Source organism: Macrotis lagotis, chromosome 3 (assembly GCF_037893015.1).
Source record: "Macrotis lagotis isolate mMagLag1 chromosome 3, bilby.v1.9.chrom.fasta, whole genome shotgun sequence".
Taxonomy (NCBI): Eukaryota; Metazoa; Chordata; class Mammalia; order Peramelemorphia; family Peramelidae; genus Macrotis; species Macrotis lagotis.
In genome coordinates, this window is record NC_133660.1 from 1,523,442 (window position 1) to 1,536,763 (window position 13,322).

Consider the following 13,322-nt stretch of genomic DNA (forward strand, 5'->3'; position numbering starts at 1 on the left):
CAAAAAAAAAGGAAAAGACTCATGTATGTCATCTTAGCTTAGCTAAGTGGAGAGAAATTCATCACTAGAGAATTAACTAGATTATTAATTGTTATTTTTCTGTAATATTCATTCAGCTACAGTCTAACACATGAATAAGAGAAGTCTCATGCTGATGGATCATTGAATGTTAGGATTTATTAAAAAACTATTTTGAGTTACAAAGCAAAGGAATCAGTATCTTGGACCTCTTTAAACAAGGAAGTTGGATAATAGGGTTCAGCATGCATCTATCCTCCATTCTTGGACAGCATAAATGTGGTTTTATTTACTTGAATTATAAGGATAACTCTGTATATGAGCTTTTTTATTCTACAGCAGGAAAGATTATCCTGAAACTTGGGTATAATGCAGGAAAGTATGATATTTTTACAGCAAACCAAGGACAGATGCTATAGTACTGAGTAGATTGCAGGAGAGTGGTTGGCAAACTCTTTAGGTAGGTCTGTTCAATAGATAGAGCACCATCAGACACTTATTAGCTAGTGACCCTTGGCAGATCACTTAACACTGCCTTAATTTATTCATCTGCAAAATGAGATAGAGAAGGAAATGGCAAACTTTTCCAGTATCTTTGCCCAAAAAACCCTCAAATAGGGTCATGAAGAATCAGACATGACCCAAACCACTAAAGAACCTGAACAACAATAATAACAAAATGGGTAGATCTTTGGGAAATGACAAAGATGGTTTTTTTGCCTTCTTGGTATACACAAATCATAACACACTGACATTTAGGCCAGCCCCTAGAGAGTCTTATTTTATGAAAAATGGCTAAAGACTTCTGTTTAAGATGGTTATGTGAAAGGTCATAGAGAAAGTCAGCACTCACGGAAGTCCAATAAATATTTGAAAAGGACTTCAGAAAGGCCAATGATAAAGAAATCTAAAAAATAAATAAAAGAAGGCTTCTCCAAAACTGTACAAATAGATAGCAAACAAAAAGAAGGTGGATAGAAATATCAGACTAGTTCATACCTCTATTTCACATAAACATGAAAGCATTAGAGACTTAGAGAAGGGTCCCCTGTGGAAAATCAGACCAATTCTGGTAACTTGCCTTGGAGATTGCAGAGGTCAGAAGTAAAAGGAAGGCAGGGTCAATGTTTACTAATGGAATCCGAAAACCAGCACTAATATCAATACCTTAAAGTCAGATCCCTAATGTGGCCAGTCTGAAATGAAATCCCAAAAGACCACTGAACAAGGTGATAATAATTGACTTTGTAGTTTTTGTAGCACTGAGGTCAGAGCAGGAGACAAGATCAAGGCAACATACGGGTTACTGTTGACCTGGCCGTTTGATTTCCAAATACTACACTAATGGGCCACAACAGCTATATTGAACCCAACTCCCAGTAATGATCATGCAAAGGGAAGGAGGTCTGTTGAAGGTTGCATTCTCAGCAAGGCTAAGGAAGACAAATAAAACTCAAACATTTAGGCAGAGAAGGGACTTAATACCTTTCACCCATAAGAGATAGAGGCAACAGTTTCCTGATTATAATAGAAGGGACATGGCAAACAAAAGATTTTATGTTTGGACAAATACAAAATCTCATTTCCAAGACTGATACTGAAAATCTGAGTAAACAGAAGACACCAATGCACTGAGAAAATATTATGTGGTAAGTGAAGCCTTTGTGATAAATTTCAAGATCACAGGACCATCAATTTAGAGACAGAAGAGTAACCCAACAGCAACCAGTTCTTAGTGGGGAAAAATAGTTGGACTACAGGGATTTCAAAAATAGATGGAGTAAATTAAGAGATTTTTTAACATGTATGTGTGTCTGTGAATACCAAAATCTTTTCAAGTTTTGAATCCAAGTTAGGTTCAGGAAATTGAACCATCTCTTCTATACTGAAAAGTACCTTTTTCTTTATGGGTTCAATAATTCATTTCATGAGCCTACATATATTCTGAATGCCAGTTGTTGTCTTTTTATTTTTTTAAAGCGGTATTTGTGCTTAGCAATTTGTAACAGTATTTGTCTCAGCAAAAAAAAAAATACTTCTCTGGTTCTTTATTCACTTCTCTGTTCATTTTTTGTGAATATTTGAGCTTGGTTTATGTCTTCATGACTGGGATATTCTTGCAATTCATGGTATCTTTTAGCTACTTCCTTTTCTTTCTGTAATATGAGTGACAATTGTTTAATGTAAATTCGGAAAAGAGAGAGGTCATTCTTGGGATTATCATTACTTTGGTTTCCTTGCTACACAAGGCTAAGTTTATGGGGAATTGCTGCCAGAGCTAATTCCCACTGCCCTAATGGATTACTTTTCTTTATGCAGTATTTCCCATGGACCTGGTAGAAGCAAAGGGGAAGATCACTTTATCTCTCTTTCAATGGCAATTGAAATAATTTTTTATTTTTGTTATCAATAAAGTTGTTTTTATATTCCACAAGTGCCTCAAGGCTATGTTTTTGTAAAACATTGTCCTTTGTACAACTGGTCAAAGAATATAAAATTCAGAAAGAAGAAAAATCAAGAAAAGCCTTAGGGTATTTACAGAAATCTTTCCTACATTTCTCTTCTTAGTAACCTTTTCTCCCTATTTTCATGATTTCCTAAATCCTCTTGACCTCTTGGAATCTCTCCTAGTTTGTTTGTTTTATTTACCCAAAAAGATGGCACTAGAGAGAGAGCACTGGTCTTGGAATCAGTAATACCTAAGTTCAAATTTGTCTGTGACACTTGCTAGCTGTGTGACTCTAGACAAGACAGTCTAGGGTCTAGGTGCTTCAGTTTCCCCATCTGTAAAATAGAAATAACTTACAAGGTTGTACTGAGGATAAAAGGAAATAATGTATTTTAAATGTTTTACAATATATAAATATGAATCAGTACTATGATAACTATGAACATTTGCCTAAAATCAGTGGAATCATGACAATTTTTAAATATCCTTTTGATTTTCCCCCCAAAAAAGCCTTTCAAAAACATAAAATATCTTCACATAAGGACTCATTTAGGCAGCTAAAATATTCTTCACTATCCTTCTGATATGAAGCAAAATTCTCATTTAGAATCTCTCCAACTGATTTCAAGAATTGTTTTTTAAAATGATGAACCAAGGAAACAATGTGCCAAATAACTAGCTTCACATCTTTAACTGCCTTTCAGACATCTCATACTGGAAGTTCAGCAGACATCTTAAACAAAAATGTCCAAAATAGAATTCATTATTCTCCCCCTAAACACTACCCTCCTCCTATTCCTTATTACTGAAGAGGGCAACATCTTTTTCCCCCATTTCCACAGACTTGATTTTTTTGTCTGTTTGTTTAGACACAATAAGTTTTTTTTTTTCATACTGCCGAACAAATGTTTATTTAAGAGAATTTAAGACTAATTAAAAAAGGGGGGGGGGTGGCTAGGTGGCTCAGTGGATGGAATACTGGCCTCAGACACTTAATATTTACCTAGCTGTGTGGCCTTGGGCAAGCCACTTAACCCATTTGCCTTGCAAAAACTAAAAAAAAGAAAAAAATTAAGACTACATGAAAATCAGATCACTTTATCTCTTAGTTTACTTTTGCAATGACAATTGAAATAATTTTTCCTACCATAACTGTGAGAGATGGAGGTGGAAATGACTCTGCAGACTAAATCAGTGAGACTCTTAACAATAATTTTATCCTGTTGCCTGTCATAGACTTTTATTTTTCTTTTAAATTCAGTCCCTAATTTTTATATAAAAAAAGATTTTTCCTTGCAAAATATTCACTTCTTTAACTTAAAATTAATATAATCTCTCCATTTGATCATCCAATCAGTGTATTAACTGGCAGCTAATAGTAGATTAAGACATATATAACATGTATTGCTGCTATAACATGGAGTAAAAAATAGCAGAATTATCAGCATGCCAACTTTCTTTGCCTCAGTGCTTTTGCTATGTGTATAATATAGCCATTTTTGAAAGTATATATGTACAAATGTAGAAACCAAAGTTATAAAAATGGAATTATATCATATAAATACATGTATAATTTTAAGACATTTAAGTAAGAAATATAAAAAATGTCTTTATTTTTGTGATGTTTCATAGAGCCACAAGCCTGGAAGGCATTTTGATAGGACATTAATTTTTCCTCAAGCTTGAGAAAAACATGTCCTTTTGTTATCATTTTTATTGTTGTGTTTAAGATGCTCCCAAAGAGAAGAATTCTACATATCTCAATATTCCATTCCACAATCTTTTTTGAGGGGATGCCTCTTTTTAGCTCTCTTAATCTAATGGGTTATAATTCTTTCCATGTTTAAGCCTATTTTCTTTTTTTTCATTATAAATCCATTCTTCTCAATTCTCTCCTTTAAGATAATCTTCATTGTCTATTAAAATAATAATAATAGCAAATATTTATATATACACATAGAGTGCCCATTACTGTGCTGTAAAAATATTATCTCATTTTTATTCTTTTTTTTTTAGGTTTTTGCAAGGCAAATGGGATTAAGTGGCTTGCCTAAGGCCACACAGCTAGGTAATTATTAAGTGTCTGAGACCAGATTTGAACCCAGGTACTCCTGACTCCAGGGCCGGTGCTTTATCCACTGCGCCACCTAGCGGCCCCGTTTTTATCCTTTTTAAAAAAATAATATGTCTTTTTATTTTGCCAACTACATGAAACAGTAGTTTTTAACAATCTTTTTTTCTGTAAAGTTATGAATTTTTTTCTTTTTCTTCTCTCCTCCCTTTCCTTTCCCCTTCCCCTGAGAGAAAGCAATACAATATAGACCCTCCATGTTTAATCATACTAAATATAGATCCATGTTTGTTGTGTTGTGAGAGAAGAATCAAATCAAAACAGGAAAAAAATAGAGTATTTAATTTATTCTACAACAAACCTGGGAGGTAGGTGCTATTATTATTTTCATTTTATAGATGAGGAAACTGAATCAAAAAGAAGTTTAGGACTTGCCCAGGGTCATATAGCTAATAAGTGAGACTGGAATTGAATTTAGGTCTTCCTGACTTCCACTATGCCATACCACCTCTCAACCCCCCCCCCCACACACGTACCGTTTTTTACTTGCCAAATTGTTCTTTGAATTTTTTTAAGGTTAAATATCTCCTTTTCAACTGGAATTCTCTGTGCTTTTCCACATCACACTTTAGATAATCTTCCTCCTGGATTAATGTTTTAGGTCTCTGAAATTTGATTTACTATCTCCTATTGCAGAAAAAGGAGTCATCAAGACCATTATGGGATGGGTATGACTCAGGTCAGTCTACTTTTAATTTGGATTCTATTTTGGACTAAATGAAATCCCTGTAAGTCATTCAACAGTTAACAAAAGGTGATAGGGGCGGCTAGGTGGCACAGTGGATAGAGCACCTACCCTAGAGTCAGTAGGACCTGAGTTCAAATGAGAACTCAGACACTTAATAATTAACAAGTTGTGTGACCTTGGGAAAGCCACTTAACACCATTTGCCTTGACAAAAAAAGTGATTATAACAGGTGATGAATATATTAAAATGATTGGATTCAAATAAATAGAAGTTGATCAGGTGAACAATCACAATTTTCTAATTAGAGGAATATAAACCAATCTTGAGAAGATCCATTATGTCTCTCATTTTTGCCTGTTTCTCATAGTAATACATTCACCAAGCTTCAGGAAACTACTGGAGCTAGGTGGTACAGTAGATAGAGCACTGAACTTGGAGTCTTGGAGGACCTGAGTTTGAATTTGACCATAGACATTTGGGCAAGTCACTTAACCCTATTACCCCTCATCCAGAGCCATCTTATTTCATGCACAACACGTTTGGAAGTTTTTGTCTCTCCTTTCAAAAAAAAAAAAAAAAAAAAAAAAGATCAGTACCTCCAGAACAGCAGAACAGAGTATGTCCTAGAAGAGAATGCAGATTTCAGATTTGACTGTCTTTGGTTTTGTTTTACTTTGTAATAGTGGAAAGGACAAGGAAACAGGCAAAAAAAATGGTAAGAATCTATCATCCTGATTCATATCTGGTCACTGGACCCAAATTGTTTTGGAGGAAATAGTGAGGCTGATAACTTAATACAGTCCCCATCACTCAAGTCCAATTCATTTGCTTGTCATGGCATCACCTCCCTGATATCATGGCCTTCTTCAAGAACAAAGGACAAACATCATCATGATCATCATCAGACAATCAGAAAATGATGCCAATAACCTGAACCTTTGACTTGAGAAGTCTTAATTTCACATTTAATTCCTATCTTTCTAGGCATAATTTTCTTTCTCATTTATTCTCTCCCTAATTTAGGGATAGGGAATGAAGTATGGAATTGTAATTTAACTGAAATTCTATGGTGAAAAAAACCTCCCTATACAAAAACAAGTCAGTCAAGTCTAGAGGAACATTGCCAAACTCAAATAGAAACAGGGTCTACTAAAATAAAGTTTCCTGCAGTCCAGGCTTAGAAAACAATATATGAACATTATCTATGTTCTACTGTTCTTTTATTTTTTTTTTGTAAAATGTCTCTCAATTACTATTGAATCTGGTTCAGGTGGCATACAGGAGTATTGCCAATGATATGTTTGTCTCATATGTTCTAGAGTAAAGTGTCACCTAGAGCACTTGAGAATGACTTCCTCATAATATGAGTCAGAGGTATAACTTAAACATAGGTCTGTTATCTATTAAGTATGTCATTTTACTGAGATTCCTAAACGTTTCCAAAATTCAGCTTGTAGAAAATTAGTAAAATGTTTTTCATCTTTAGAACACTCACTCTTTCTTTCTGTCAGTGAAGCCATAAAGTGCTTGCAGTTCTAAGACTATGCCATATGTTAATATTAAATATTTTGTATCTTCAACTAAAATTAAAATATATTATTTGTCCTGTATGATTTTAGCATTAGTTGTGTTCCATCTGCTTTCTTTCAAAAGTGAGAAAATGTGTTCTTCAATCATGATTATGCATAGATGAAAGTAATGTAGCTATGCATGTTTACTTAGATATATTCTTTTATTTCAGTACTATTGAGAGTTATATTGACTCAATGATCCATTGTTCCCAGCCCTGCTTGGAGAAGGTGACAACATTTGTATTTTTTTGCATTATTTGCCCATTGTCTCACCCCAACTTGGGACAGGAACTGAAATGCAAGGGCTCAACCTCTTCTACTGAGGTGGATCAATCTCAAGTGTCTTAAATTACCTATAAAAACTGGCCCTACTTTGGAACCAGTGCCAATCATCAGTTATTCATCCATCAAGGTTTTGTGGTTCAAGGTGAAGTGTCTGAAGAGGAATTCTTTGAAACAGACTGTCTTTCAGTTAAGGAGGATTTTATTGAATACTGAAATACCATGGGCTAGACTGGGAGAAGGTCTAGAAAATAGGTCTGAAATTAGCTTCCTAGATAAGGAAGAGTAAAAAAGTGTATAAGGTGAACTCTGGATTCCAGAAGGGCCCTGGGGTTGGATGGCACTAACAAAGGGCAGTTAGGAAGGATAGAATTTATAATAAAGACATAAATGTGTTTATTAACGTGAACTTTGAATGAGAGAGTGGAGCCCAGACAAGTCAGGGGCAAATGATGTTGATAAGGGGGCAGGAATAACTAGTAATAAAACAAATGATATTGATTTTGTATGTATTAAAAAATTAAAATGTTATTGTTGGTATTATTATTTTTCACTACATATAACAAACCAGAAAAAACAGAGATTTGAGACTTTGTGATAAATAAATTACTGATTTTGTTATGTTTTGAGTAATTAACCTATTAATATGTAAACACTAGTTGTGATCACTGTTATGTGTTCACTTATTTATGTAGCACTTTGAACATACTATTTCAAGCATGACTTTGCTTCATAGACTAAATGACACTAAGAAATAAATGAATAATGAATCAAAATTGTGTATTTATTCAACCTAAGAGAATACTATAATAGTTTCTAGGGACTTTTTTTAAAAGAGAGATAATATCTTCTGTAAAGTTCAGTGAGAATACATTTCCATGGAAAATGATGTTTACTCAATTCTTCTGTTGATAAGTTGGTAGCATGGACTTTCTGCAAAGTACATATCTGAAATTTTAGTTTCAACATTCTCCCCCAAGATATTAAGCTCTTCTTTCCCATGTGAATTATCCATGAGATATGAATAAATATGTGACAATTTTGACAATTGAGGAATATATGCTAAAGGTTCATCACTTCTGGTAGACAGGAGTATTTCAATAAGGCAAGATAAAAAACATTGAAATTGGGAAATAATAAATTGAAGGGTGATGAATAATGTAATACTATAACTTGAGCAAGCAATTCATAATTTGTTCAATATCACAGCTTAACTGTAAATGGCAGGATATTTCATAATCTAGTTTTTATTTATTCTGAAATTTATCATTTCAAAATATGTGAATTCTATTTAAAATTATTCTGTTTAAAATCCTATTTTTTACTTTGAATTTTCAATATTTTTCTAGAATATCAGAGATGGTTTCTTTCTCTCAGCTGTTTCTATTAATGCAGAAACTGAGCACTTATTTTATAAATATATTCATAGATACTTGGGAAGTTTCAAGATAAAAGAGAAGGAAATCTATAAATTTGAAAAATGGAAAGATGGATGAATCGATATATTTGTATGGTTAAAAACTTGAAGAAGTTTACAGCATCCAAAAATGTGTGTTTATATACAAACCATTCAGCATTGCTAAATAAATGCTGGAGGTTAAGTATTGTTTGTGAAGAAGACCATGACATCAGAGAGGTGATGACATGACATGCAAGTGAATTGAATCTCAGTGAGATGGGGACTTGTGCAAAGTCACTAGCCTCATACTCTCCTCCGAAGTCATTTGCGTCCAGTGGTCTTAGGAAGACTTGAGATGTCTGTAGATGCCTTGGGAGACCTTAGCTTTTTAAATTTAGATCTTTCCTGGATCAGTTTGCTTGAGATAACACTCATCCAGTTATTAAGGTTAGGGTAGGAAGTGAAGAAAGAGCACTTCCAAAAAAATAGTAAGCTGGGAAGGCAATGGGGTTGTCACAATGATTAAGAATTAAGTACCTGGGCCACTAGGTAGCGCGTGGATAGTGCACCGGCCTTGGAGTCAGGAGTACCTGAGTTCAAATTCAGCCTCAGACACTTAATTACCTAGATGTGTGACCTTGGGCAAGCCACTTAACCCCATTGCCTTGCAAAAAAAACTAAAAAAAAATGAAGAACCTCTTGCATAGTCAAAATAAACAAATAAATCCTTCTGGGAGGGGAAGACCCTCAAAGTTTCTGACCCAAATAGAAGCAATTGATCTTTGAATTCACTCTGAATCAATCAGGATCCAAACAATGACCAAGTGGGTTTAGCCTGAGACTCATTGTTAACCAGTGGAGGAGAACAGTTTGTATGATGCCCTTCTGATTAAGGAAAGATTTCAGAAGAATTTGGTGATGAATCTTTACTAATATTCTACAAGTAGCATAATAAATTGAGTATTTCAGGTTAAGGGAAGGAAAGACATGTTTAATGGAAGGCAACAGTAAGTGAAATAAATGTTAAAGAAGGACTGACTTATTTTGACTTGCCAAGGAGTGAGTTGAATACCTTCATAAAGAAATAAATGCTAAAGTGATTTTGGAATGCAAGTTATATGTAGTAAACAGATTCCCAGATATCTTTGGAGGTATTCTCAGTCCAGCTATCATCGTGTGATATAGGTTGTAGATGACTATTTGAGACAAAAATTTTAAAGGAGTCTTAATGTGTTATCAAAAAAAAAAAATACCTTGAAAGTAGTAGACCTCACAGCACAGAAGAGTTACTGTAAAAGATCTCACACCAAATGATGGAGTTTGACCTGTTGGGGGAAAAAATGTGGTAAACTTTTCAGAATTTTGTCCTAATCAAGGACAAAAGTTAGGTTTTTGACCTTCAAAAAGAGGAAAACAAAGTTAGATTAATAGACATACTTAATGATATTTTTCTAAATTGATAATTCACTGATGTGGAGGGTCAAGCCTGTGGGCCAAACTCACCCATGGATAGGATCTCCTGACTTAAATACCACTAAGCCTTAACCTCTGACTCTTCCCACCAAAGAAGTTATGGTTCTCAATGCAGGGCGAGGTGGGGACATGGTGAGGAAGAGGTGGAGGGAACCCAGCAAAAGATTGGGAAGGAGTCAGGAAACATTTTAACAGGAGAGTTATAGAAGACCTTCAAGGCAAATATATATTTTTGTCTACTATTCAGAGTATCCTCTCTAAGGCAACTTTTTTGAATGCTAATTATTTATTAGGAAGTATTTTTCTACCTTGATTGAACCTACTCTGCTCTTCTCTGTTCTTTAATGTGATCAAAAGGGTTTTATATCAAGTAGGGGAGTTTTCAGTCCCTTGGTATAGACATTTACGTTAAAACAATCACTTCTGACATGATCCATTAAGAGCATTGTGACATAGGACATTGTTTTGGGGTGGGGTATAAAGAAGGAAGAGAAAAGAGATAGAGATGGAAAGATGCCCTCAAAGGGTTCTGAAGTTCCAACAATATTCTCCAGGGTTTAAATAATTTCAGTACATAATCATAGGTAGTCAGATAAGGAAATGTCTGAGTCCAATTTTGAAATCAGCCAGGTAAGTCTTCCTGGTACTCTGTCCTGAACCACCTAAAAGATGCTTATTCCACAAAGGTAAGAGTCATAATCCCCACCCCCGAACTCATTTATACTACCTCAGGTCCTGGTGAGAGAAGGGGATTAGACTTCTAGCTTGTCTTAGTTCCCATAGAGCACAGTCTCAGTTCAATGTCCAAAATCCTTCTTGGGCTCGAGTCCCAAGCTTTCTATGCCAAATAGGCTGGCTGCACCACTTTGCAGGCAGTCCTGACCCCAAGGCCATCATGGCTCAGATTTCCAGGTCTCATTAGGATTGTCTCAAACACATGAGACTGAGGTGATCAAACAACAGAAAATAGAAACCATCATCCCTTGGGTTAAAAAAAAAGGATCCTGGGAAGGAGCCAGTCTCATCCCTCTCCCTTTTTTCAGTTCCTGGATTGTGTTAACCTGGAGCTTCCAGCTCTGGACTGAGTAGATAAGAGTGGTCTAAAAAGCACCTTAGGAAAAAAGCAAATGGCTCAGTCTCACCAGTTTTAAAGGTACAGGCAGACAATCAAAGAATGCTTCTCCCCCCTCCCCCATTCATCAGTGTTAGACAAAACAGGCATACTCAAGTGACTGCCCAAGCAGGTCTTCATGTGAGCAGGACTGGAAGTGCCTAGAGAAGTCCCTGACACCCATTTTCTTCCCTGGGTCAAAACACTTTGCAATCTCTTACAAAAATCAGGTGAAATAAATTTAAAACCTGCTGCTACATGGAATAAACACAAGCATTAAAACTTTTTTAAAAAAGGATTTTCCTGGATTCTTAAGTTGACAAACCATCAGTATCATTAAAACTGAAACTCTTTTTAAAAAATAAAATTATATTACATGTAGTGGACATGACATTATACAGAGCATCACCTGAGATGATACTACACTGATGATGTCAAACTTCTAACATGATAAACATGCACTTCTCAACATACAATACAATAAATCAAAACCAAAAAAACATTTCTAATTAATAAAGCAAATCTAATTATAATAATACTATTATTATACCTATATATAAAATTTTTAAAAAAACTGTAAATAGTATATTCACAAAGCAGCTAACAGAAATTGCTATAACATGAACATCAAACAAAATAATCAAGTGAACATGATAGCAAAATAATTAAAATGAAATAATAGTACATAAAACAGTAAAAGAAAATTACACATAAGATGCAGTTTATTTTATTTTTTATATATTTATTTAATTTGTATCCATTTGTACATGTAAATTTCCAAATTAGAAAAATTCCCTCCACCGTTGCATTCCAACCTCCTCCCCTCAGTAGAGAACAATCAAGTTAGCATTTCACATATATATTTTTAAACATATTTACAAATCAGTTATTTTTGGCATGAGGAATTAGGATTAAGGGTAAGAGATACATAAGAGATAATTTTTATAAAGTGTTCATCAGATTCAGTAGGGGTGTTTTTTTTTCTGCTTGTGTTGTTTTGTTTTGTTTTTATTCCTCTGGCTGGAGATAATATAGACTATTGCCAGTCTAATACAGTTGTCTAAGCTCTCTGGATTTTCAAGAAGAGTTGCTTCCATCAAGGTTGTTCATCTCCTAATGTTGATGTGTTCTCTTGGCTCTACTCTTTTTCACTAAACATCAGATCCTGTAAGTCATTCCATGTTTCTCTAGAGTCCAACAGTTCATGGTTTCTTATAGAACAATAATATTACATGGTATTTATGGACGATAAGTTGTTTAATCCATTCCACAACTGATGGGCATCATCTCAATTTCCAATTCCTTGCCACTATAAAAAGAGCTGATATGAATATTTTGGAACATGTAGGACTTTCCCCATTTTTTACAATTTCTTCTGGATATACCTAGAATTGGAATTGTTGGGTCAAAGGGTATGAACAGTTTTATTCTCTTTGGATGTAGTTCCATATTCCAAAAAGGTTGGATCCATTAACAACTCCACCAGCAATGCATCAATGTCCCAATCCTCCCACAACCTCTCCAACATTGATCATCTTCCCTTTTTCTCATCTGGGCTAATCTAAGGGGTATGAGATGATCCCTCATTGTTGTTTTAATTTGCATTTCTCTAATCAATAGTGATTTGGAGCATTTTTTCCTGTGCTTATGACCTTATGAATTTGATGCAATTCACTATATATTTTAGAAATGAGACATTTATCAGAATTCCTGGTTGTGAAGATTGTTTCCCAGCTTTCTGCTTTTCTTCTAATTTTGGCAGCATTGATTTTATTAGTGTAAAACCTTTTTAATTTAATACAGTCAAAAATATTCATTTTGCAGTTTATTATATGCTCTAATTCTTGTTTGTCATAAAATTGCCCGTTTTCCATAGATCAGACAGATAGAGTACTTTTTGGTCTATTAATTTATCTAGGATACTGCACTTTATGTCTAAATTCTGTACCCATTTTGACCGTATTTTGGTATAAGGTGTGAGATGTGGGTCTATGCCTAGTTTCTGCCATACTATTTTCTAGTTTTCCCAAAAAAAATTTTTTGCCAAATAGTGAGTACTTATCCCATAGACTGATGTCTTTGAGTTTGTCAAACAGGAGATTGCTGTAGTTATTTACTGCAGTTTTCTTTTGAACCTATGTTTATCTACTGATCCATTACTCTATTTCTTAAAAAGCACCGGGCATGGTGCAGCTGGGTG

General features: G+C 34.6%; 1 protein-coding gene across 3 annotated transcripts in view; it reads left to right on the plus strand.

The window, feature by feature from the left end:
* The window catches only part of GRID2 (glutamate ionotropic receptor delta type subunit 2), a 1,800,826-nt gene that overhangs the window by 685,455 nt on the left and 1,102,049 nt on the right, over positions 1-13,322 (plus strand). Inside the window, exon 1 of one of the 3 annotated variants that reach the window (XM_074228052.1) lies at positions 8,541-10,697. The exons of the other annotated variants lie outside the window; for them this stretch is intronic. The gene's annotated coding sequence lies outside the window, so the exon portion shown is untranslated. Of the gene's footprint in view, positions 1-8,540; positions 10,698-13,322 lie in introns of those variants that run through there. 3 annotated transcript variants of the gene reach the window in all.